The sequence below is a fragment of the Ambystoma mexicanum genome, chromosome 4p, assembly GCF_040938575.1.
Source record: "Ambystoma mexicanum isolate Mex_15411 chromosome 4p, UKY_AmexF1_1, whole genome shotgun sequence".
Lineage (NCBI taxonomy): Eukaryota > Metazoa > Chordata > Amphibia > Caudata > Ambystomatidae > Ambystoma > Ambystoma mexicanum.
Window position 1 is genome coordinate 1,112,969,739 of NC_090927.1, and position 25,314 is coordinate 1,112,995,052.

At 41.8% G+C, this 25,314-nt stretch overlaps 1 long non-coding RNA gene across 1 annotated transcript; it reads left to right on the plus strand.

Annotated features, from left to right (window-relative positions):
- The first annotated feature begins 254 nt into the window (after positions 1-254).
- LOC138453663 (uncharacterized) lies at positions 255-1,068 on the plus strand. Its single transcript, XR_011260491.1, has 3 exons — positions 255-354; positions 435-569; positions 933-1,068. It is a non-coding gene; the product is annotated as an uncharacterized lncRNA (long non-coding RNA).
- The last annotated feature ends 24,246 nt before the right edge of the window (positions 1,069-25,314 follow it).

Consider the following 25,314-nt stretch of genomic DNA (forward strand, 5'->3'; position numbering starts at 1 on the left):
GGTACACTTTCCTTAGATTTACCTTTATTACGCCACTTGTATTCACGTGAGTGTCATTATTCTTTATGACGCTGCTTGCACATGCACAAATTACGTCATGACATTTTAATTATCTTCCATATTAGACTCATCACCTGCTCATCACTTCTAAACCACTCCCTGTGGTTTGTCTCACATTACGCCGCTCGCGCGTGCGTGAGTGACATCACAACTTGTGACGCTGCTCGCACATGCGCGAATGATGTCACCCTGTTTACATTATCATATACAAACGGTCAACGGCGGATGCGGTCGGATAGCTGCGCTTCCTGACCCCATCTCTGCCGTGGATCGCTACATCTTCACCATTCCGAAGTAAGTTGGGCTCTTTAATTACTGGGCAAACTCCGTGCCCATAGATAATTCAGTGTACTGACACTGTTATTCTCCCATAGGAGAACGCAGCCAGTCACCCTCTCTACTGGATATGACGACACCAGTAGACCATGTGATGTTGCCTCAATATTAAAATGGTGAAGCTTTTAGCATACCCTTGAAAAATCCTCTTCTACATTTTGCTCAGAAGAAGGGTGAGTCCGATTCTTACTTATATGTCATTTTTTTCCATAAACCCATTTTAGGCATTGCTATGACTGAATACATCAATCCCTTTAACTAAAACTTAGGTCCAGAGGTTCTCTAATTTTTTCATTTCTACTTTAAAAGTAGCTGTGGAGTTATTAATATAAGTAAGCCACCAACAAGAAATATGTATTCTCAGTTGAAAATGTTTGACATTAGCAAGATCAGGTTCTAAGTGACACTTGTGACAATGTCGCCATCTAAAAAAAGTCTTTGATTGATTTTTTTGCTAAAAAATTGCTTAACTCTGTTATTTTACTTTCAAGTAATTGACAACATTAGTAAATGTTTAATTAATTTCTGTTTTATAGATCTATGTGAAAAAATGTTTTGTTGGAATCTATGCCCCTGATGAAGAGAATATGAATCTCGAAACGCGTTGGGCCATCTTGAAAATAATAAAAAGGAGAAGACCTCTCTTTGTTTAACTAAAAGGAGTCATTGAATGAATTTTCTGAATGCACTTTTCTTTAAAGTACCTCTACTTATTTTTGTTTATGAAATACTTTATGTCAAATAGTTTTTTGGACTAAAAAAACAAATTTGTCAAAATATCCCTTATGCTTATTGCCCTTTGGAAAGTGTGCAGGGGACGTAGCTTTCCATAACTTGGATTTCTCTGTTCTCTAGTATATTCCAGTCTAGATACCAAGGCTGAGTCTTTCTCCCCTGCCCCTCAAATTCTGTCAAAACATTCAATTGAATTATACTTACCCTTCATGTAACTACAATCTTTGAAAATTGGTGTGCAAGTGTATTCCTGTGTTTTATCCTTTGTGCCCACTCCACAGAGAAACATTTGGAAAGCTTCTCTGGGGAGAAGAGTTCCATCAACCATTGCTCCAAGAAGAGCTCCATACTGGGCCCTTCTTCCTTTTCCAGCACTCCGAGGATGCAGATATTGTTGTGCCGTGCCCTTTCATCACTGTTTTCTGCCCTGTTTTACAGGTGTGTGAGCATCTGGGTGACCATAACTAATTGTTTCTCCATTTTTTTAATTGTACCCTCCAAGTCCGAGATGTGCTGCTTCACCTCCCCAACCCTGGAGGCCATGTTTCGCATATCTTGCCAGAGGAAGGATACCTCAGTTGAAAAAACCTCAATTTTCTCGTCCATGATTCATCTGGATTCCCCTATGGCTCCCATGATGTCACGGAGGGAGATTTGGGAACCTTGTAATTTCTCCTCTGTGTCTGCTGACCCAGTGGCATGAGTCATGGACGGTTGGGGAGCCCCCACCGTGTACTGGTCCATCTTGCACGGGAGCCCTGTCTTCCTTGCTTTGCCCTTGACCATGGTTTCACCCTCGGTCTGACCTTGGAGGCAGTGGCTGGTGCCCCAGCTTGGCTCCTTCACGTGCCTTTTTGTTATCGTGCAGGGTCTGCACCCTCTAGACCTTTAGTGTGTCTGTTGAATATGTGGCATTTGCTGACGGTTGCCTGCCTGACCCAGCTGCAGCGTGCTCCTCCAATCCCAGCCTCCCACAACATGGCTGGTGTTCGCTTGCCACAGCCCCCTTCTTCTACCAACATTGCCTTTGGGGGTTGTGCCATATAGTCTTTAGTTTATAGGGCCCAGAATATATGTATCAGAGTCCACTCCACTCTATAACAAAAGCATTACCTGAGCAGTAGACGCTATTGCACCGCTAAAAATATGTAAAAGTAAACCAATGGCACATCTGAATTCTTGGTACACTCCCCATCTAATAAACCTGAGGAATGAAAAAAGGAACATGAAACCACCTGAAAAAAAACCCCACTAAAGCGAACAAAGACGCCTTGCTTTAAGCCTCAGTTAACAACAAAAATGAAATTTTATCGGCCAAACGAAATACGTATAATGATAGGATCGAGAAAGCTAGTTCCAGCACCAGAAAACTCTTTACCATCCTAAGAGAACTCGAATCCCCCAACCCCCTTACAGAGAGCTGCATCAAGGACCAGAACTGGTGCACCAAAATTCAAGATGCCCTAGCTAATAAAATCACCTTGCTTCAAAAGAATATTACTGCCAAAAAACTCAATCTGACTACCCAAGGGCACACCCTGCCTCTACAAGGGAACATCCATGAAAATGTCATACTCCCTAAACCTCCTTATCGCTTCAAATTCAGCCCAGTATCTACACAGGAATTAATAAAAATCATAGCCTCGCTCAAACCTCCAATTGCCACGGTAATGCCTGCCCAGCATCCGTCATAAAGGAAGCAGAAAATGTACTCGCCCCCTTTATCACCTCAATAAACAATGCTTCCTTCAGCAAATGCACTATCCCTACCAACTTAAAGAACTCATGGGTACTCCCTCTTCTAAAAAATACATCACTGAACCTGAACATACCCACTCATTTTAGGCCTATTACAACAGTACCATTCTTATTAAAGATTATTAACAAAGTAGCTTATAATCAGATACAAAAATACTTGGAAACCAACAAACTACTCGGACTTCATCAATCTGGCTTCAGACCCCAACACGGCACAAGAACAGCCCTGATTGATCTAAAGATTCAGATTGACGACCTGAAAGATAAAGGGAAATCTGCCCTCTTGCTTCTGTTGGATCTGTCCGCCGCCTTTGATCTGGTTGATCAAAAGGTTCTGTGCAAGCACCTTTCCACAGCGGCACACCTCTCAACAGAAGCAACAGCATGAATACAATCCTTCTTAAACAATAGGACCATGAGAGTCTTTTCAGCGTCAGCCGCAGCCGACCCTATTCCCAATTCGAGTGGAGTTTCACAAGGTTCATGTGTATCATCTACCAATGTACAATGTGTTTACCAAACCATAGTTTGATGATCTAGACAATCTGGGTGTCACCTGCACTAATTATGCAGATGACACCCAGATCCTTATCCCCCTGACAGGCAACTACGACGAAGATTTAGCTCTACTAAACAAAATGTACCTCATCATTCAGGCTTGGATGGCCACACATGGCCTCTGCCTGAATGATGAAAAGACCGGAATACTCCTCTTAGCCAACCCTACTCACACTAAAAAACTGAGCGATCAATAACAAGCATTCAATAGTGATGTAAACAATTTTAAGGTTGCCAAAGAGACAAAAACTTTGGGTTTCTATCTTGACACCTCCTTGAATATGCACAAACAGACCAATGCCTTAGCTTCGGCAACAGCATTTACTTGCAAACGTATCCATGCTTGTAAGCCTTTTCTCTCCACAAACAGCTGTACAATGCTAGCCAGAGCTCTAATATTATCTAAAATAGATTATTGCAACGCACTATTCCTAGGGGCAAGCAAATATATCATCAAAAAACTCCAGATCCTGCAGAACAATGCGATCCGAACTGCATTAAGCATACCTCGCAGCCAACACATCTCTGACATCAAGTGGCTCTCTATTAAAGAGAGAATACATTTGAAAACAGCCTCCCTGTCCTTTAAATGTCTCAACAATGTAGCCCTCCAGTACCTTGTTGAAAGATTTACCAAAAATATCCCAACCCGACTTACTAGATCTTCCAACTCAGGCCGCCTTCAAGTGCCTAGATATAAACTCAAAAAGGCTGGCAGCAGTAGTTTCCCAGTTATGGCCGCCAAACTGTGGAACTCCCTACCCACAACACTATTAAACAACCAGTCCTTCTTTACATTTAGAAAAGTTATGAAAAATTTGATAATTTCCAACAATGATCCTTACTAGTCATGGCACAAAACTCTGTATTATACTTTAGCACAATGCACACTACTGTCAATATCTAAATGCATACTTCTAACTCTACCTGCCTACTGTACAAATAAATATTGCTTCTGTAATTATTGTCAATCACATTCCCATGTACTTTATATCTCTGGACTGTCAACCTAATATTTATTGTAAATAGCATTCCCTTGTACTGTGTATCGTTGATCTGCCTACTGCATATTTTCTACTGTGTGTAACTAAGCAATTGCATAACCTTGTAATGCACCCAGGAACCTCCGGGTTCAGTGCGCACTATAAATAATAAACAAACAAACAAACTTCACCTTTTTTCCCCTTCTTTGCCACGATTCTGCTGTTGTTCTCTTGCCCCTGCATGCCACTTTCTGTTAGGAAAGATTTCCATTAATGTGTAGTTTTCCCTCCAGTTGTGAACCCCCACAACTTTTCGCTGTTGTCTAATCATCCTAGTCTGACTTTTGCCAGTGGAGCCCAGCCTTTTGCTGTACTCTGCTAGGGTTTTGCTCACTTTGTTATGGGGAAACTGACGTGCCCTTAAAAGCAGTGAGTACTGGGAGACTTTGTTTCCCTTAGCCCTTTATTTTGTTGCTAGTTCTTAGCAATATTTTAACAGTGCACAAATTACCTTACAGTACAGTGTGATGGGGTCTTCCTTAGGATTTTTCGGTAGATGTACAAATGTGCCTTGGACAGAGCTGGTGGCAGCTGTTTTTTTTCATATATTTTTAAACCATTTTATGTGGACCATACCGCGTTTACTGAGTTTGGCCAAGGACAGTGGCCTGGCTCCAAAATGTCCATGCCACGAGGTCCTTTGTTCTGTCATTTGGCCATCTTGTCCCTTTGCCTTACCCAGTGTGAGCAGACCCGGGAAAACCCTTATTTGGTCATGCAGAACCCTGAGCAAACCGAAGCTTTTGCAGGCGTCTGCATGCCTTGTGTGTGTGCCTCCAGGATGGGGCTGGACTGTCTAGTTACAATACACATTCTGGGTGCCAGGATGTCTGGTGTGCTGGGAATGACTGGGACCATTGTGGTCCGTGATTGGTCCACGTCTGGGAAGGGCTGTATGTGAGCAGATCTCTCATTGGGTCCACTTCATTTTGGTGCAATTGAGATTCTGGATAAGAGAAGGCCCCTTACACCCATACTCAGGTCGATCTATTTAGTTCACACCGAATTTAGGAAAGGAGCCAAGTATCCTGAAACCAAGAAGCAAAGCCGAGAACCGTTGGTGACCCTGTGGAAAGGTTTGGCACCCTGAGCCCGCTGTCGTCCCATTGGACCCCACTGTTTCTCATCGAACTTAGAATGTCTGCAAAGGTGCTTCGGCCCTTTGGAATAGTGGGACTAACTATTATCAGCACCTCCAACTTAACCTGTAAGCGAGCCTTCTCTGAAGTGTTCCTGGACCAACCAGTGAACTGACCAGCTTGCACGGGACCTTTGCCCTGGAACTGTCGCCATCTCGAGTTGACACTTGAGCATTTTGAGACTGTAAGCTCTGTGTATAAGGCACTCTCCCGCCGAGTTTCGTACACCTAACATTCCTAGGTCTGGAATTAGGAAAGTATGCTTGAACCCGAGCATACGTAGTCACCGTGTTGCCCAGCTGTGGTGACGAACTTTGTGGGTGCCTTGCTGATGGGCCCCCCTGTGCCCTCAGACCCGCTGCAGTGGAATTGGCCTGATCCCTTGATCAGGAGCAGAGAAGTCGCCACTGTCACACAACAGAATCATCCCTGGAACGCAGCCCTTGAAAGCCACAGAGCCGCACAATTGCAGGATTTGAACCTATGACCAAAGTGGACTCGACTGCCAAAGTTTGGTCCGGAGTGCGCCGAGGGTCTTGTAACCCTTACTGGTGACCTTTGGCACATTCATCCATTTTTACGCTTAAGTGTCCCCTGAGGGCCACTCCTTTATCGAGGTAGCCCGTGCTACCAAGCTATTCCCAACTCTTGGATCCTGCTTTTCCCTGTTGGGGAGACCTCCTTGAATACCGGGAAATTATTCTTCACTGCCTCACCCGCATTCCTGAATCGCTACAGCCCCTGCAAGAGACCCATTTTTGACTTAACCACACAATCGCGTGCACCAGGCCAGCTTGGGGAGGATTTCACACAGGGTCTTTGGGTCAGAGGGTCAACAATGCTATTGTCAGTGACCAGCACACTCTATTGCCCCTCTTTTCAGTGCATGGTTGCCAGCCTCAGCCAGGGTCCCTGGATATGCCCGGGCGGCGTGAATAAGTGGCTTGCAGAGCTGTCTGCCAGGTGGGGAGGGACGTGGGGCTTACTGCCGCCTCCTGCACCCACCTGCTTAGTTCTTGCCAGAGTTAGTGGAAGCCTCACCTCCCTGTATTGCTGCTGTGGCAGTCTTGCCCTTCTCCTCCACTCCACTCATGCTCCAGATGCATGTTGGTGCTTGCCAAGTCCCTGCCCTGCTGATTCCCCCTGGCCGAGTCTCGGCTGTCTGATCTGCCCGCTCCCCTCCCGCTCCGCACAAGTAAGCTTGCAACCCGTTGGTGTTGCGTTCCTGCTCCAGGCTGCGTCCTCCCAGCATGTTCGCTATTGCCATCGGAGAAAAAAAAATGAAAAGGAAAAAATGTCGATCAAGGGGAGCAGGAGTTGCGGGCATTTCCCACGCTCCCTTTGATCGACATTGAGAGACTTAGGGGAAAGTCTAAAAAGAAAGCAGGGGACAAGTAAAGTTATTAAAAAAAATTCAAAAAAGGAAAGGACCCTGCAGCGCTGGTTCCCTTCCATGTGCGTGAAGGGAACCAGCGATGCATGGGGATTGCAGAGGCAGCGGCACCATTTGCTTTGTGCCGCCAGAAGGTAAGTAAGGTGTTTGGGGGTAGTGGGGTAGGGATGGGGAGCGGGTGGTCTGAAATGTGCGTGGGAGACAAAACCAAAAGTTTTTTTCTAAAAATAACTTGTTTTTTTCTCTTTCTGACATTTCGGCTACAATCATTTCTCGGTAATCCGTAGATATGTAGGACTATATAATCTGCCAAAACGTTCACCCACCTAATATCACATCGTTCATGGCCCGATACGACTAAATCCGTAGTAGACATTTTAACTAGCATTGTGGAATATTCAACCTCCCACAGAGACATAAAAATAAGTTTATGATCACTTTTATGCCTATTCAGGACCTGAAAGTCCATAATCAGTGACCAGTCAGACACCAAGTTAAATATATAGTTGATTCTAGACCTACCCTTTGGACCAAAGCGTGTATCCATTGCTGGCTGGTCCTTAGGGAACCGGCCATTACAAGGACGACATCCCAAGCTATACAGGGCTCGAATAGTGTCACTAGCACTACACTGTATTATTTCGATTGGGGGAGCATTTAGTATTCATATTCCCCACGCCTCATTTTCGTCTTTTCCTAAACCTTCTAAGCCAATACAGTTAACCCAAACAACCCGGATTTAGTTCCATCCCATATTGGCACTCGTTCTACAATAGATGCAATTGCAGTAGAATTTCTTTTTCTATTTGAGCGATTGTACACATTAAACAAAAGCCAGGGCTTGTGGCCAGCTCTCAAGATTACCAATTGTTGAAAACCTGCACAACCTGTGTCTACATTCACAATCTCCCAGTAAAGGCAAGCCTCCATCCACACTAAAAGCCCCCCTGATGGCCTCCCCCTTGTTTATTTTGGGCCTTGATGCTATATGACATTAATCCCTGCATGGTCCACCTCCTCCATTGCCCAGGTTTCCTGTAGGCAATCGCATTAAATGCCTCCAGGAACTGCTGCCACTCGTTATCAGCCAAGTGTCTGTTTAACCCAGCTATATTCCTGGAGAGGATCCTCACTTCTTGATGCCTAGCCCTCCTGCACAAATCTCTTGATGGGGATAGTGAACACCTTGATCTCTTGGGTCCAGCTACACTGGGTCTTCTATCATTTGTCATATGACTAGATTGGGATTGTACCAAAGGGTTCGATACTACTTCCACATCTGATGCCCTTGAGCATTCTTTGGTATTCCTCTGAGGATATTCCATCCCACCTGGGATGTTTGGTCTTAGAGAAATATATAGCCCATGCCGGGGGTACATTCTGGCCTCAATAGTTAATAAGCCCTGGAGTAACCATGTCTCCCGTACATATACCTGGATTTAATCATCGGAACCCCCTGGGAACCGCTGCCTAATACAAGATGTAATATCGTCCCTAATCAAGGACAAAAACCCCCTCCTATGTCTAAGCCAGTGAGTGACTTTATTCACCAGCGAATCTGATCTTCAAATGCACCATTTACTAGCTTTGGAACATTGTGCATGACAACAAAAGGATTCCTGCAGCCCTTCCCCAATGGGCCTCTTAGAAGTTACCAGACACCATGGGGGGGTCCATCAGCAGCCCTCTTTGAGACCAAAATAGGTGGTGCACTCCATTCCGATTGTCTGTTTTACTCGGCGGAGGTTTAGCCTCTGTATGTCTCTTAATGGCCTCATTAATTGCAATAGCCCAATCAGATTTCTTTATACATTGTGTATTCCTAGCTAAATTACCCAACAATGGGGCAACAGGGGTGTTAGCGGGCCCCACAAATCCGATCTTGGATTCAGCTACTTCCAGAGGCTTACACAACCTACGGTTGGAACATTTGCCAAATACGGTTATCTCTCTTACAGGTTTTTAAGATAACATATCCAATTTCTCTTCCAGTAATTTCACTGAGGCCGTTAATCCATGGAAACTATTTTTCAAATTAGTTATTTCTGCCACAAGATCCGAGTACGTTGCATTCTGTACACAAACACTAGGACTTTTATTTGTAACTTGAGGTTCGACCCTTTGGTTTGCAGTAGTGCCCTTGGTTCTAATTTGGGATTTTAATACACCCTTCATGACCAGTATTTTCTTTTGAGGGAGCTCCTCAATAGATTGTTTCATATACCACCCCATCAATACACAAGGAGGTAGAGGGTGGTTATACGGAGTCTAAAGCAGACCCTCGTGTATGGGGATTGACCCTTAAAAAATAGACAGTAAAGCTTATGACTCCAGACTACCTTTTTCTTGTCAAGGCAGGAGAAGCTAACTCATGTCCTCAAAATGCAACCAACACTCGAAAATGAATTAGGCATAACTACTATGTGTAGAAAAAAAATATACATATTTTAATTTGCATTATACACCAATATATACAATAAATATATAACAAAGATTTAAAGTTCAAAACTTGTTCATGAAGGTATGAGCAAGGGACTGGTGTGGTGTTAGACAGTAATTCACTGTGGTGGCGTGTGTGAAACAACTTCAAAATCAAAGCCTAAAAGATGGCTTAGATGTTAAAGTGGTTTGTGTCGTGCAGAATCACTTGGACATACCTTAGTTTGTTTGTTTTGTTTGTTTTATTTATTTGTATAGCACTCCAAACCCAAAGGTAGAAGGGCGCTTAAAGAGGATGGTTACAAAGTGTGACAAAAGCAAATTCAATATACAGCAGTTTACAGAGTATACCAACATAGATAAGCAGTGGTGGTACTACATTTTCAAAATATAAAATACAACAGTTTATGGAGTTCGCAGACATAGCACGCAGGGGGTAGTGTGCCCACCTGTCTGTGGTGCTACTCTTTGTTTAGGAGCCAACCTATAACGTGTTTCCTGAAGATCTGGAAGGACTCAATAGTTTTAATGTTGAGAGGTAGAGTGTTCCAGAGTTGGGAGGCAAGTACTGTGAAGCTCGTCCCTCCCGCTCTTTTTAGGGAGTATCTGGGCACTGTCAGGCATAAGGTGTTGGAGGATCTAGTGGTTCTGGTGGCGGGTTTCATGGTGAACCTATTGGTGAGATATGGTGGGGCTAAGTGGTTTAGAGCCTTATATGTGAGGCAAATGGTTTTCAGGTCAATTTTTTGTTGTATGGAGAACCATTTGCACGATTTCCTTGCAGTGGAGATGTGCTCTCGCCTGGGGATGTTGAGCGCTGCACGTAGTGCGTTGTTTTGAAGTACCTGTAGTTTGTTAATTATAGCTTGGTTGGCACCTAGGTTCAGGCTATTGCAGTAGTCCAGTTTGGATTGTATAAGGGCTCTAGCAAGAGTGAGGCAGCCATTAGATGATAGGAAGGGTCTATTGGCCCTAATAAGCTTGCCGGTGTAGGCGGAGGCTGAGGCAATCATGTTAGTTTGTTTGGTAAGGTTGGAGTTGGCATCAAGGTAAAAACCGAGAGTTTTCACGCTTTTGGCGATAGGGATGGTGTGACCATCGATAATGATGTTGTTGTAGTTGGGATTAAGTTTAGCTAGGTTGCTGGGGGAGCCAACAAGGAGGAGCTCTGTCTTCTCATCATTCAGGCAGAGGCCGTGAGAGGCCATCCATGACTGAATGATGGAAAATATTTCATCACTCTTCCAGTTCACTCTCATTCATTTCATTCAAATTCACATGTATTCATATTCATTCAGACATATAAAAATTCAAACATGGTTAAAAAGCCCAACGTGTTTCTTTCCTAATCTATTCAGGGGTTTAATTCTTGGAAATTCATCAGGGGCAACGTACAATTGAAGCTGTTACACACAGCCACTATCTTGGTGCTATTCTACTAGCTTAGTATAGTAAAATAAGTACAGGTGATTTGTTGAGATTGCGATAATTCAGGTCTTCTGTTTCTGGAAGACGTGAAGAGAGGACAACAGGAGTTATCTTCCCCTGTAAGAAAACAGTAGACACATGGAGGATCAATATCCATTTTAAATACTAAAGGATTAGTTTAGAATACTGGAAAGAAATTCCAGAATCAGAAAGAGCTTGTGAGTAGCTCAAATAAGTCGGTTTCAAGTGGCACTTGTGACTCAATTCATTCCAACCTTTTGAGGACGTGATGGTACGAGGTGCCGACTGTTCACGAAGAAATGATAAACCTTGTGGAAAAGGAGCGATGTTGTGGGTCATTAGACCTCATTTCAGTGGGTCAGGGAGTTGTCGGGGAAAGGGAAGGGACTAGTACCTTAGTTTAGAGAAGACTAAATATGGGATCATTTAGGTAGTTACAAAGGGTTAGCAGAGGCTGATGTGGATGACACAACACATGTGCCTAGTACCCTCTATAGGCATTAACAATGAGTAAATAGCAAGCCCGAAAGTTACAATCTAGCTCAAAGTGACCGTATTGTATGAATTTTTTTTACAGAGAGTCCTTACCTTGCCAGTGGTCTAGAATGTCAGAAGTAAAGAGTTTGTGCCTGACCAGTAGCTCTTATTGGTGAAGAGTCGTTGACTCGGGAGATGTATGGGTTGTACTACCTAGAGGGGTGACAAGCCACACGACACTTGGTAAATCCTTAAAAGAATGACTTTCAATATTACGGATGAGGTAATAGTCCAGAATATACCTTTGCGTTATTGCGGTATCAGATCTCGAGAGTGATAGGGTTTCATGAGAGATCGTTCTGCTTATTGTCCGTCAGGTATCTTGGTGACGTCCGATAGCTTGTGGTTCTTCCAGACTAATGGAGTAAAAAGGCAATAATGTTAATCTAAAGGCCTACGAAGTTCCTCATGTTGTGCACTGTCCTAGGGTTAGTCAAACACCACTGTGTAGTTAAAGTAGGTGGAGGCACCAATATACCATATACCGCCCCCCCTTTGCCTCCCCTACACCCTCCCCCATCTTACGACAACCACCTACTTCCATCTTTGTTCTAACCACGCCAGCTTCTTCATCGAATATAATCAGTGGTAGGGCATTATTCTAGATTAGGCCTCTTAGTGGGGGATTAAATCTCCAGATTCAACAAGCTCCAAATCAACTGAAAGTATCAAATTATTGGAAGTTCCTTTGCTAGCTGGATCATCCATTCTATCACACGGGGCAGGTTTGTACTGTTTGAATTTTTATTTTTTTATTTGTACATTGGTTTAAATCAACCTTATGCAACACTCGTATACAAAATATACACAAACATACATAAATATATAGTTACAGTTAATCCAAATACTTTTCAATATACCTTTCCCCAACTCTTGTTTAAGAACTTTACATATATTTCTATTAAAAATAACTATGACAACCGGCAATTTAAGTACCTATGCTGTGCACTTTAAGCTAATCTGTTTTAGCATTTCTTTCCATATATAGAAGGAACCTTCCGTAAACACAGTAGAGCTAGCCCAATAAATGTTACTCCACCACTGATCAGAATATACAAAATTGTCCTGATTACCCTTCAGTGCATAACCTTTATAATAGTACCTTATAAGCTTAGGGCAACAGGTGAATACATATCTCGTTGTTTCTACTGACCCCTTGCACATCCTGCATAACCTATCTACAGATGCGAGCCCTCTCCATCTGCCCAGAGGCTCCTTAGTGGGAAGGATATCGAATCATAGGTAAGTAATAAAGCGGCTTAGATGAATATCAATGGGCTTTAGCAGGAATGGGCAAGGGATATTAGGGGTAAAACTCTGTCCTACATATATTTTATTCATCGTTATCAAATGCAAACTGGACAAACTCTTGTCGACGTCCCATATTGCAGTTTTCCTTTTTAGGCAAGTCGAGGCTTGTGGAACATACAGCAGGTCATCCCTAGGCATATCAATCGCTGCCAGGTGCTCCTCAACCATGCCCCAGAGTCTTCGCATAAAATTGTCTTTCTCAGATGGTGGTACTGATAACTGGTGGGAAATTTCTAACCCGCTCCAGGGCCTGTGCCATATCTGATGTATATAAATTATATAACAAGGGGGAAAGACCACATCCCTGCTTTAGTCCACTGTTAGTGGATATACAATAATTTAACAACCCCTCACGGTTAACTCAGAGTCTGACCGATGTATCGGTATATAATAGCTGGATGAAATATAGTAATTGTGGATCTATTTTCCACTTCTTCAAGTTAACCAAGAGACGTCCGCGGTGGACTGTATCGAATGCCTTGGAGAAGTCAATATAACAAATATAGAGTGGCTCACCCTCTGTGACTGTGGTAGATAACAGACTTAGTAGTGCGCTAATATTGTGGGATGTCGAGTGTAATTTTTGAAAAACGATTTTGGAATGTATGCAGAATTTGTTTACATTGCATCCACTGGTTCCATTTTTTGAGCTACTGTCAAACATGGCTAACAGTCCGTAATTAGCCGGATCATTTTTTGCACCCTTTTTAAAAAGAAAGAATTGTATTTTTTTTTATTGATATGGCCAAAAAATTCAACCTTTCAACATATATTTACAAATCTTCATCAATCAACAACGAAAAAGAAAAAGAAAATTCATAATTCCTTACATTTTCATAACCAGTTTAGAACAACAAAAGAAAAAAAAGGTTTACATTTTTAACATATTCATTCAATATAAAAAGAATCTTTCAAATATTCAGTGAGGTATAAAAATACAAAAATGGTTAGGACTAACTAGAAATATTTTTTTTTATCATGTTCAACAAATAAAATTACATTCAATTAGCTTTCCAACCCTTGATTATCTCATCACTGCTTTCGAGTTTTATGACTTCCAAAAATTTCACAATTGCATAACCAATAGTTCTTGATTGGATATGAAAAAGATGGTACCCCAACATTTGTTTGTCTACAACATTATAAGCTTCAAAAATGCTTTAAAAATATTTGATTCTGAGCGATAAATTCGGACATTGAACCATCAAATTTTGTAACGTTTCAGCTGTTTTTTGACAATACCGACATGATGTAGAGGTTTGATTAAGCGAGTACCATCTTGCCTGGATTTCATTTTTTCCGCTATAGATTCAGCCTAAAGTGTAGGAGCCCTGCACGTAAATGAAGATCAGGAGATTTTTCCAAAGAAGGGGCCATAGTACCATATAGAAGAAATGGGTTTTTCATGAACTCGTGATAAGTTAAACATTGAGTCTGAGTGCTGATCCAGTCAAATTCCCACATTTTGATTTTTGCCCTGGTCGGATTAGTGAGAAGTAAATCAATTGAAATGTCAGCCTCGTGCATTTACTCCTCTGCCCTGGCTTTCCATGAGCAAATGAATGTGTTCGACGAGCTCTTAACATAATCCGCCAGCATTGTTAGCAGGCCATTGTGTTTCGTTTCGTCCAAGCATTTTCGGTATAAAGTACACAACTTCCATTTGTATTGCGCATGCATTGAAATTAAGCCTACTTCATATCTGATCATGGGAATAGGAGTGGAGGCTGGAAGATTGAGTAACGTTTTCCAATATTTTCCCTCAAACCTATCTCAGTAAAGCCTTGACTTCCAACATTTGGTTTCTGAACCATATAGGATTATAGGTATAACCTTTTGTTTATAATATGCTACTATTGGTGAGATTGAGAATTTGCAATATCTATTGTTAATGATGCGCGCTTGAGACATTTTTGTTACAAGCTTCATTTTCAAACTTGTATTATATGGAAGGTTAACATGATGGTTATTTATGTTCACGCCTAGGTAGATATAGTTGGAGACTATTTGTAGCTTTGTGTTGTCTAATTCCCAATTATTTTTAGCTACTCGCTGTTTGATGTTTCCAAATTGAATTATCTAGGTTTTTTGGTGTTAAACGTGATCATGTTACTCTGTGCATATTTTTCCAAGGCACTTAACAAAGTGTGTAGACCTCTAGGAGTTTCTGATATTAAAACGAGGTCATCCGCATAAAGGAGCCATCTTATAATATTGTCACCCGATTTCGGGGAATCAAAATTGGAAGCCCTCAAACCATTGCCCACATCAGAAATAAATAAACTGAAGAGGGCTGAAGCAAGGATGCAACCCTGCTTCAGCCCTCTTGCTGTGGGTATGGAAGATGATAACAGACCATCCTGACTCAATCTTATTTGGATTGAAGTGCCATCATAAACTCAACCAACCATTTTAAAATGTTCCATGGGCATCCTCTATCCAATCATTTTTTGAACAGTAGTTCTCTTGGGACAGAGTCGAAAGCTGTTTTAAAATCTACAAAGGCTATGAACAAAGGTTGTTTTTTTGCTGGCTATGTTCAATGATAGAATTCAAGGTGAGTAAATTGACACTGGTACCGAGACCTGGAACGAAACCTGTTTGGTACGTACCCTGAAGTTTTGTATTAACTACCCAATGATTACACTCCTTCAGTATTATGCGAGCAAAAATCTTTCCCGGGCTATCTAATAGCGCTATGGGTCTATAGGATTGAGGATCCATTCTGTCCCCTTTCTTAAATAACAGGACTATAATCGATTTCTTCCATGATTGTGGAAGCTCGCCCCTCTGCATTATATTGTCAACAATTTGATGCAAGATGGAGGTCCATACTATGGGATTTTTTTTCATCGTGCTGTTATCCAGGCCGCCTGGCACTTGGGCCCATGATGCACTTAGTTTTGAGACATGATATCTAATATAATTTTATCAAAGGATATTTGATGATTCCAACCAGAATTTACCAATTTCAAGGGGCATTTATATGATGGAGAGCCATACATTTTCCGGTAGTAATTTCCCCATACAGTTTCTGGGATAGGGTTGATTTGAACCAAAGCTTGCGTTTTGAAGGTCGCTTCGTCCAATAAAAACCATATGTTAGATGTTGATTTTGATGCCATGCATGACAGCATGTGTTCACTGTTATGCTAATATTGTAAGTCTTTCCTTCTCCTGAGCCAATTTTTATATGTCAATTTGAGACGTCTGATTTCATTAAGTTTTTCCATGAAAGGAAGATGATATATATTTCAAATAGAATGCCTCAGGATTATTTTCATATCTTTTACTACACAATCAAATATGTGCGTGTGTTTTTGAGACTGTTTTTGAATAAATGTTTTAGTTTGCATAAATCTTTGCATGGATATTGTATAACAGACTCCATTTTGAGCCGTTAGAAGATTACTACATTTTAAAAGTGTCATATCAGACCATATGATGCGATTCCTAGTGTTATTTGCTATGATGCCACCTCTATGGTATGCTTTTTGCTTTTTAGAATTATGTAACTTCCAAGTCCATTTTAGGCATAGCTGGTTATGATCACTTAGATCAGTTGTATTAATTACTAAGGAGTCGATTATATCTATGAAATTTTGATTGGTGTAAATATAGTCTATAATGGCCCTTTCAGATTGTCTATGCCAGGTATGATTGGCGGGGATGTCACCATTGATCACTCCATTGAGCATTACGTAATGCCTTTCTTGCATCATTTGGGACAATGTAGTTTCTTCTTCTCTCATAAGTCATTCCCAACTGGAAGAAAGTGGAGATTTAAGTCTCCAACAATCATAACAAAATGTATGTTCTTTCCTAACATTTGTGAGTCAAGAATAAGTGAAACATGTCCAAAGAAAATGCTAGGTTGTAATTGAGCTTTGCCCCAATAGATGTTCAATGTTACTAAGGTGTAGACATCTTTCTCGATTTTAACTATTTGAATGTAAGGTGTAGGGGATTTACATACTTGAACATATTGAAATCCTTACAGATCTTGGTGGCAATAAGTAGACCTGGCATAGGTCTGCCCTGGGCTGTACCAGTGCAGGGGTGATCACTATGCTAAACGCATCCCATGTTGGGGCTACAGTTAGCCATGTCTCCTGTAAGATAATTATGTCATACACATTCAGGTCATCAGCATTTGAGTTGGTGAAATGCTTAAAACCGTGAGTATTCCAGGAGATAAGGTGGATGGATTCCTCATTTCCGCATTGTTATGCTCGATGATATAAGTTTGAAGTGTTCTGCGGATTATAATTATGCTGTTCAAAATTGACAGATGTAATTTTAGATTTCTCTTGTCTGTAAATTTTCAAGGTTCTTTTTTGGAGAGTTTGACTCTCAGTATTATACGCCACCTGCTGATCCTGAAGTACCATGAAGCCCATATCATACAATGACGATCTTTCCTTCCAAATGATGTTAGCTACCACTCCATAGTGGATGAATATTCGAGCATTAGAGAGGACGTGATCATCTAGAAAATCTACTGCGTCTATATCACTGGAGGTGATATTGCTTAGCATGGGTGAGTCTCTACATATGTTCAAGATGCTTGATCGATTAAGATCAAATTTCGAGAAGGGATGACCATGACATTTGATTACCAATTGATGGCAATCTTTGTAATGTTGCTCTTTATTGGATTGCAATTTATTTCTATGATTGTGCTCCATGGTGCAGAGTTGGAACTTTCCTGAGAAATTCTTTGCTCTGAAAGTACGTTTTGGTAGTGCGAAACGGATGCAGTGGCAAGCACATTTTTTGGGCCTAGTAATGTCGGTTGATAAGAAGGAACAGCCATTGCATTCTGATCAAAACTACTCAACCCAACTGGCCCTGCCTGACCACTTGAGATGTAAAGGGCAACAGATTTCTTTATTTCTTCCCTAATCTCGTTATTGCTTGAATCTAAATCTCTTGTGGCATTGGGTACAATTGGATTAACTGGGGCTGACATTTCTGTATCGGAGGAGGTCTCACTGAATTTAGTAACATTCCCCTCTCCATTCAACTGAATTGAAGCAGCAACTAAATCATCCAAAGGTGTGTACTTAGGTACTACTTGCGTTTGTGATGTAGATGCAATCTCTTTTTTAGCATGTTGCTGTGCTGTTATTATTAATCTTTTTCTCTTAGGCATTGGCAGTATTTTGTTTTCGCTCTACTTTTTGTTCTCTTTTGAGTTAAACCCACCTTTTTTTGTGGTTTAGTAGATTCACCTTCTGTGTTTATAGCTTTCTGAGCAGTTTTGTTTTTCATGAAAATATCAAAAGAATTTGGCACAGACATTTGGTTCTGCTTATTTAAAATTAAGTGGACAGAAGATTAGATTCCATAATATTCATAATTACATCTGCATTGGCAGAACCTACTAGATTTACCCTTTGTTTTGGAAATGATTCAGGTCTGCTTACATCTTGCTCAGACAAGGGTTTGTTTAGTTTGCTTTCACTCACAGCAACTGAAGGCGTGATATCTAAAAGTGCAGCGGTTGACAGCCTGTTGGCATCTGTTTGTATTCGTATAGATGCCAGCAGCTTGTCATTAGTGGTTTGAGTTTCAACATTGATCAACTCACAATGTCTGAACGTTTCATACATTTCAGAAAGTAACATTCTTATTTTGCGCTTCACAAATCATTTTTGAATTCACTGTTTGGTTAAGGATAACAGTCTGTGATACATTTTTTTATCCAAATCTTCGTACAACCTTGCTAACGTGGAAAGAGCTGTATTCATTGCTGTTAATGTGTGATTTACAGCACTTGTATTAGTAGAAATGCCATCGTCTAAATTTGGTGCTTCAGCCCTCTGAATTGGTTTTTGGGAGCTCCAAGTAGGATTGAACTTACGTGGCGTGGCATTGCTGGCATAAAAGAGGACAAAGGTATAGAAAGCGAGGAAGCATGGTGCGTTGAGTAATTAAATGTGTAACAAGATTGATCGCCCTTAAGACTATCTAAGGAAATTCCCTAATTTACCAATGACGAAGTTGAAATTTCATCTGAAGCTTTTATTGGAGACATTTGATCCATCTGCATTAGGTCTCCTGTGTTCGAATGTACAAATAGCGCTTCATCGGAACCTCCACGTGAGTTGTTACTCGTGTCCATGAAGTCTAAGGCTTCATCGTCAACTTGCCCTATTACCCTTAAAACATGGTATGCATCTCTTAATGCTTTTTGGGCTAACGTGCAAGGTTTCATATTATCAACAATTACATCTAGAGAAGTGCAAACTTGAGTAACTTGCTGAGTGGGTGTGATATTTGGTTTGGTTATGTCTACCGGAGCGTCTATAGAAATAGAGTTTGACGTGGGGATGGAGTTGCACTGATTGAAAGCTGCCTCAATTGTAGTATCTGAAATATGAGCTCTGTTAGCTGATTTACAATTGGAGGCTGACTGTGAGTTTTCCAACGCGGTTATCTCTGCGTTCATTCATATGTGTAGGTCACCTGATTCACCCTGTGTAGGAACGTGGACACTCGTTTTAGTTTTACGAGGCGGTCCGGGACTACAAAATAATCGAATATCCGTACATGTGGATTTCGCACAGTGGATTGACCTCGCCACCGTTTTCTTATCACCTGCTTCCACAAACACTTTTTTCTGAACTCAATTGGTTTTTACAGCGGCGATATGTCCTTTGTCATTTCCAGGCATACCAGATTTAAGTGAATATGTATGCACAGACGAGGAAACAAAATGAGAAAACGAATCAATTCTACTGTCAGAATTATTCGTTATTTCTACTCTGAAAAAATTAGAATTCTGTTTGAATACGTGATTCGTTTACTAACTTGAAGTCTCTAAATGTAAGTTTCATCCACAGGCGTTAGTACATGTTGCAAGTAACCTCTTACACAGTAAAATAGATGTTCTAATGTTGGAGCTCTGAATATTAGTAGCTACTTTGATTTACCCGTGCCTTGGTATTATTCTCAATTGTCACAGAATCAAAAGTTATGTACAACGAAAAAGACAAGAAGCTTTGGTAGCATCTATAATGAGAATAGTAAGACAAAAAAACTCACTCCTGGTGTGATACAGTTCGGGTGAGCAACAATTTCACCAAACACAACCCTTTCAATCCCGCCCAAGACAGCCACAGACAGTAGCCCTTATCGAAAAAGCACGCACGCAAAAGCGCGTGGCAGGGCTGTATATTGGATTATGGGTAATGGAGGAGGAGCTGCAGGACTTCAAGAATTTACAGTGATTTGTCCTGAAAAAATGGAAAACAATAGTTATAGTTGCATAGCAATTTTCCCAATCCAAACAATGGAGAGTTCCTTCCAAGACCGTACCGTTGCCCCAGTTGACGAAAAAGTACACGGAATGCACAGCATATTTTTCCGGCCACAGTGAAGTAGAAACAGCGCTTCTCGCAGCCACAGACAGCAGCCTTTATTGAAAAAAAAAACTTTCAGAAAAAGCGCGCGCAAATGCGCGTGGCAGGGCTGTATATTGGATTATGGGTAATGGAGGAGGAGCTGCAGGACTTAGAGAATTTCAAGTGATTTGTCTGTTGCTTCAGTTGAAGAAAAGTACACGGAATGCACAGCGTAGTTTTCCCGCCAGAGTGAAGTAGAAACAGTGCTTCTGGCAGCCACAGACAGCAGCCCTTATCGAAAAAGCTCTTTCCGAAAAAGCGCGAAATAGCTTCCATAGCTATTAGAATGGAAGTTCTCCAGCTGGGCGGAATACAACACGACCTCCAGATATCTACAAACATAGTGTAGAGTATCCGGGCCCAGAACTACGGGTTAGCACATAACACCACTTCAGCGAACCCATCCGGTCCCGGTGCTCAAGAGTTATTGAGGGCTTTTAAAATAATTAGCACATCTAATTCGTCAAAGTCTTGCTTACTTGTGATATAATTACTCAGGAGGAATACAACAAATGACTCCATGTTAGATTTGAAATATCACTTCTCAATGCATTCAACCCACTGTTGTTTGGAAACCGAAATCTCCTCCACTTTTGCACTGTCCACTAAAAATTCCCTTATAAGGGTCCAAAACGTTTTGCTATCATTAGATCTGAGGAGTAAGAATAGGTGAGACCAATTTGCACTTCTCAGAGCTCCTTTATGCATTTTAACCCAGTTTTTATATTTTGTAGATAAATTACAGATGAAAGCATTTTTTTCCTTTTGTTCTAAAACCCAGTTGTTCTTAATTGTAGCTCTAGCTTTTTGATAATCTCTTTTCTTTTCTTGGATTCCCACATCATAAATCCCCCTGTGGGGCACAGCTCTTGCTCCAGCTCACTGATACAGGGCAAGGAGACCAACCACTTTCTTCATGAGTAATTCAAAGTTCCAATGGTTTTTGCCAAGCCATCTCCTTACTGCATCCTCATGGATGGTAAAGAAGAGGAAGGTTTACTAATATTACCATCCGTCCAAGTAAGGTGGTTCAAGGTTATGTTAACCTTGGGGTTAGTCCCAAGGTGGGAGAGCGTGTAAGATTTAGGTAGTGTAATAACCCATTTAAGGGTTCCATGGTCACTCAGCAGGCTGAATCCCGTAGCTACTGTCCCACAGTGGATCCCAAGCTGTTGGTCCAACAATATGTAATCAATACAGGAGGAAGAAATATGGTTAGACCAGGTAGGTAGAAATCTCAATCCCTCTATATCTTGCTCATTCAAACGAATCAGATCTTTTGCATATATGAGGCTCCCCCCATTTCATGCATCGGGACGAGTGTCCACCCCGTGTCACAACATCCTTAAAGGAATGGTTCGGTCCAAATTTTTTATTGCCCCTACGGGTCGGCCATGTGTTTTTATGCCTAAGTCGCTCGATTTTAGAAAAATTTCCTATGGACCTTACTCGAGTTTTCATCCATTAAACGCACACAAAAACAGGCATCAGGGAGCTGCCATTTTGTGATAATCCTATCATTTCCCCCATCGCCCTGGCTGACCTGCTTTTGCGGCACTAAATCATATCCCCCGGCCCTGAGCCTGACATTATCAAAACATTCATATTCCCCGCCTCTCTCTGTGCTGCGTAGGCAAACGCGCCCAGTCGTCTTCTACGCGACTACACACAGAACCCGGAAACCAACACTGATCAGCTCACAACACAGTGCGCCACAATTCGGAATATGAAACTGTACTTTAAAATCAAACAGCAACACAGTAAATTTGGTAAAGTACATTTATTTGACATTAAATGTTTATAGAATATTCAGCAATTGCCATATGAACTCCGAAAGTCATTTATTTTCTTTAATCTCTATCCGCAAATCTGTAAAATTTTATCGTGAGTCACGCGTTGTTCCTTTATGGTACACATGGTGTTGGTTTTCGTTCAAAGAAGCACTTTTGTCGCACGTTGAACCGCAAGGCTGTTCCATCAAGTAGGCACTAGGCCAGTGTAAAGGTTGATATGTTGCTTCTAGCCGCTAGTACCGCGTAAGGGCATACGGGCCCTTGGCAATCGTCCCATAAGATCATCAGAATGGTGCAGTTGTTTACATTAAGCTGCAGCTGGCGGTTGAAGAAACCGTCTGCCGGGGTCTGAAACTGGTGGCAGTGGCAAAAGGGAAGTATATACCTGTTTTGAAAACATAAAATTTATAATTAGTCTCGCCAGCCGATCTTTATTAATATTATTCATTTTATTTATTACGGCCGATCAGAAACTATTTGCTTGCAAGGATAGTGCAATGGAGTATGTTCGGCTCTAAAATCAATGCAAAAACTAACTAAATAAATCGAGTTAGTACACAATGAGAAATGACTTTTTAGTCTACATGCGTGTGGAATGTGGACCTGCATGCCCATGTGCCTGCTACAAGGACGATCCCACAAACGTTTTCAAAGCACTTCATTCATTCATTTATTCATGCATCCATTCATTAATTCTTCATTCTGGTATAAAAGCGTCTAAAGAGTTACTTACATTATATTTGCAATTTCCATTGTGTCTCTGCGTAATGCAGTCAGTAAATCCCACTGTGCTCTTGACAATGATTTTTCGTATACTGAACTAACATGAAACTCGGTCTAGTTTAAGAATTTTCTGCCTTATCGTCTCTTACGTTATTGCACCCCCCAAACCCCCTTCAAATGAAGTTCTTTCGCCATGGTCCCTGTCTCTCAAGGTCAAAAAACAATAGAACCTTATACTGCCAGTGCGAGTTGTGGGCCTCTTCAGGGCGCGAGCTGAAAATCAAAGCCGCTGACCTTCACTAGAAATGAGCATACATTCTTTCTTTGCACCATCCCGTAGTAAAGCCATCTGTGAGAACTTGAAGTTTCGAATCCATCTATGTAGTGCGCCTCAATGTGCAAATGCGAACTGGCTTCTCTCCCATCTACAACGGCTCGCTTGGCACGTTCTAAGGCCCCCAATTTTGTCCTCGTTGTCTGCAAGCTTTGAAGCCCCAAAGAACCATAACTATTGAGACTTTTAATTTTTTGAGGAAGGTCAGGGAAAGTATAAAGTACCCGAGGAGTTTAGTTGAAAATGAGATTTATTGTTTCTTTGTTTTATTATTTGCAATACGCAAGCCTCCCCTCGGTTAACAGTGCCCAGCATTTATAAGAGATTGTGAAAATGAGTTACATCAACAAAAATGTATACATACACATATAGAGAAGGTCAGCAATATGAGGTGAGTAGAGAGAGAATTCAAAGAAGACACCCAGGTAGTTCGGCACCCAGGATGGTGAAGGTAGGGGTTAGGGTTAGCGTACTTTGTTTGCACACTGTACAATAACATTTATTTACAAAAAGACAATCGTATTACAATTATTTAAACCGGGATTTGTACTTCACAACCAGCTCTCCTTTGGGTGGACATGCAACAGTGGCAATGTTGGGTGGCAATAGATCAGTGCTCTGCACAGAAACGTTCAAAATTCCATATCTGTGCTTCTCTAATACAGCAACAATAAGGCTTTTGACAAAGTCGAACTCCATTTCCTCATAGACTGGTTTGATCACCCATTGCTTACTTCTTTTTGAAAAGGCCTTAGTGTAGCGAGGCATCCTTACATTACCCCTAGTCCTAGATTGTTCACGGCTGAGATTCTCGTTATGGGCCAAGACGGCAAGTAGAGTCCTATGTTTCATGCCCTGTATGCTGAAATGCAAGCTCTTTGGCCTGTACTTTAGGCACATATTGTGGAACACCTCCAAACCTCCTGTGTGACAGAATTCTGTCAGTCCCCTCAAATCTCTTGATAGAGTTTTGTCGAAAACAATCTTCTCAATGGCTTTGTGTGTCGGTGAAGATGGATTCAACCACTTCTTCTTCCGTGCCTCCACTGGGGACAAAGGGCCATGTTCACATTGGTGGAAATGTAGGTTTTCTGACCAGCGGTGCACGTTGGTACAGTGGTGCATCAGTGACCGCCATTTTTCAAGTAGTATTTCCACTGACCCTTCACAAGTTTTGGAGCTCCACCAAAGATGGTTGCTGACAGACTGTGACCACTCTGAAATACTTTCCAAACCTTTTTTTTTCCCTGCAGCCGAGATTTTCTTATTGATTGATTTAGCAAGATGCCATACGTCAAATTGATGTTTAATATGTGGGAACTGCTCTCTCATTGTCTTGGCTTGGCCGTGGCTATGAGGTCGATGTGCATTCCCCTCGATTGCAGATATTCCAATGATATTATAAATCCTAGTTTCTCCATGGCCACTGAGGATGTACATTGTGTTATCTGCACGACCACCGAACTCACAATTTTCTTACTATCCATGTCCTGAAAGTGGTAGGTGCAGTACTTGGCAGAAAATCCAGGGCTGTCGCACTGTCCATCGTCGGCGGCTAGCCTGAATCGTTTGCCTTCAAATGTACTTGCTAGAGACAATTGTTCAATTTTCCAAGCATCACTAATGGCCGGAAACAGATAATCATGTTGGTATTTGTAGTACTGCGTTTTTGAAATGAAATGGAGTCCCACAAACTGAAAGAAAGACTTTGGGCCTCATTATGACCCCGGCGCTAAACCATGGTGCTATTAGCACCATGGTCCATGCCGGGACCGCCATGGTGAATGGCGGAATTACCGCCCCATTCCAAGGTTGGCGGGGCGGTAATTCCCCATTCACCATGGCCCCTTCCCCATTCCCATTTTTGGCCCATAGGGCTCAATGGGAATGGGGAAGGCGCTAATTACGGCACCGTAAATTACGGTGCCGTAATTAGCTCCTAGGTCCCTTTGCGGGTTGGTTTTTTAACGCCTGCTAAAAGCAGGCGTTAAAGTGCAACCCGCAGAGGGACCTCGTAATCAGGCGTTAAGGGTTTAACAGCGCCGACACCTTTTACGGCGCCGTTAACCCCTTAACGCCTGGGTTGTAATGAGGTCCTTTAACTTTCCAAAACTGGAGCCACTAAAAAGTGATGCAGCTGCACACAGTAGATTGCCTGCTGGCAGTTTCCCCAGCATCGGTTGTGCAGACCATGAGAACGTATGATGTAATCTACAGGCGGCATGTATTGTGACGTTAATGACTTGTTTTTGACCAGTCACATGAATCAATGGCTTCCCACATACTTTCCCTCTGAC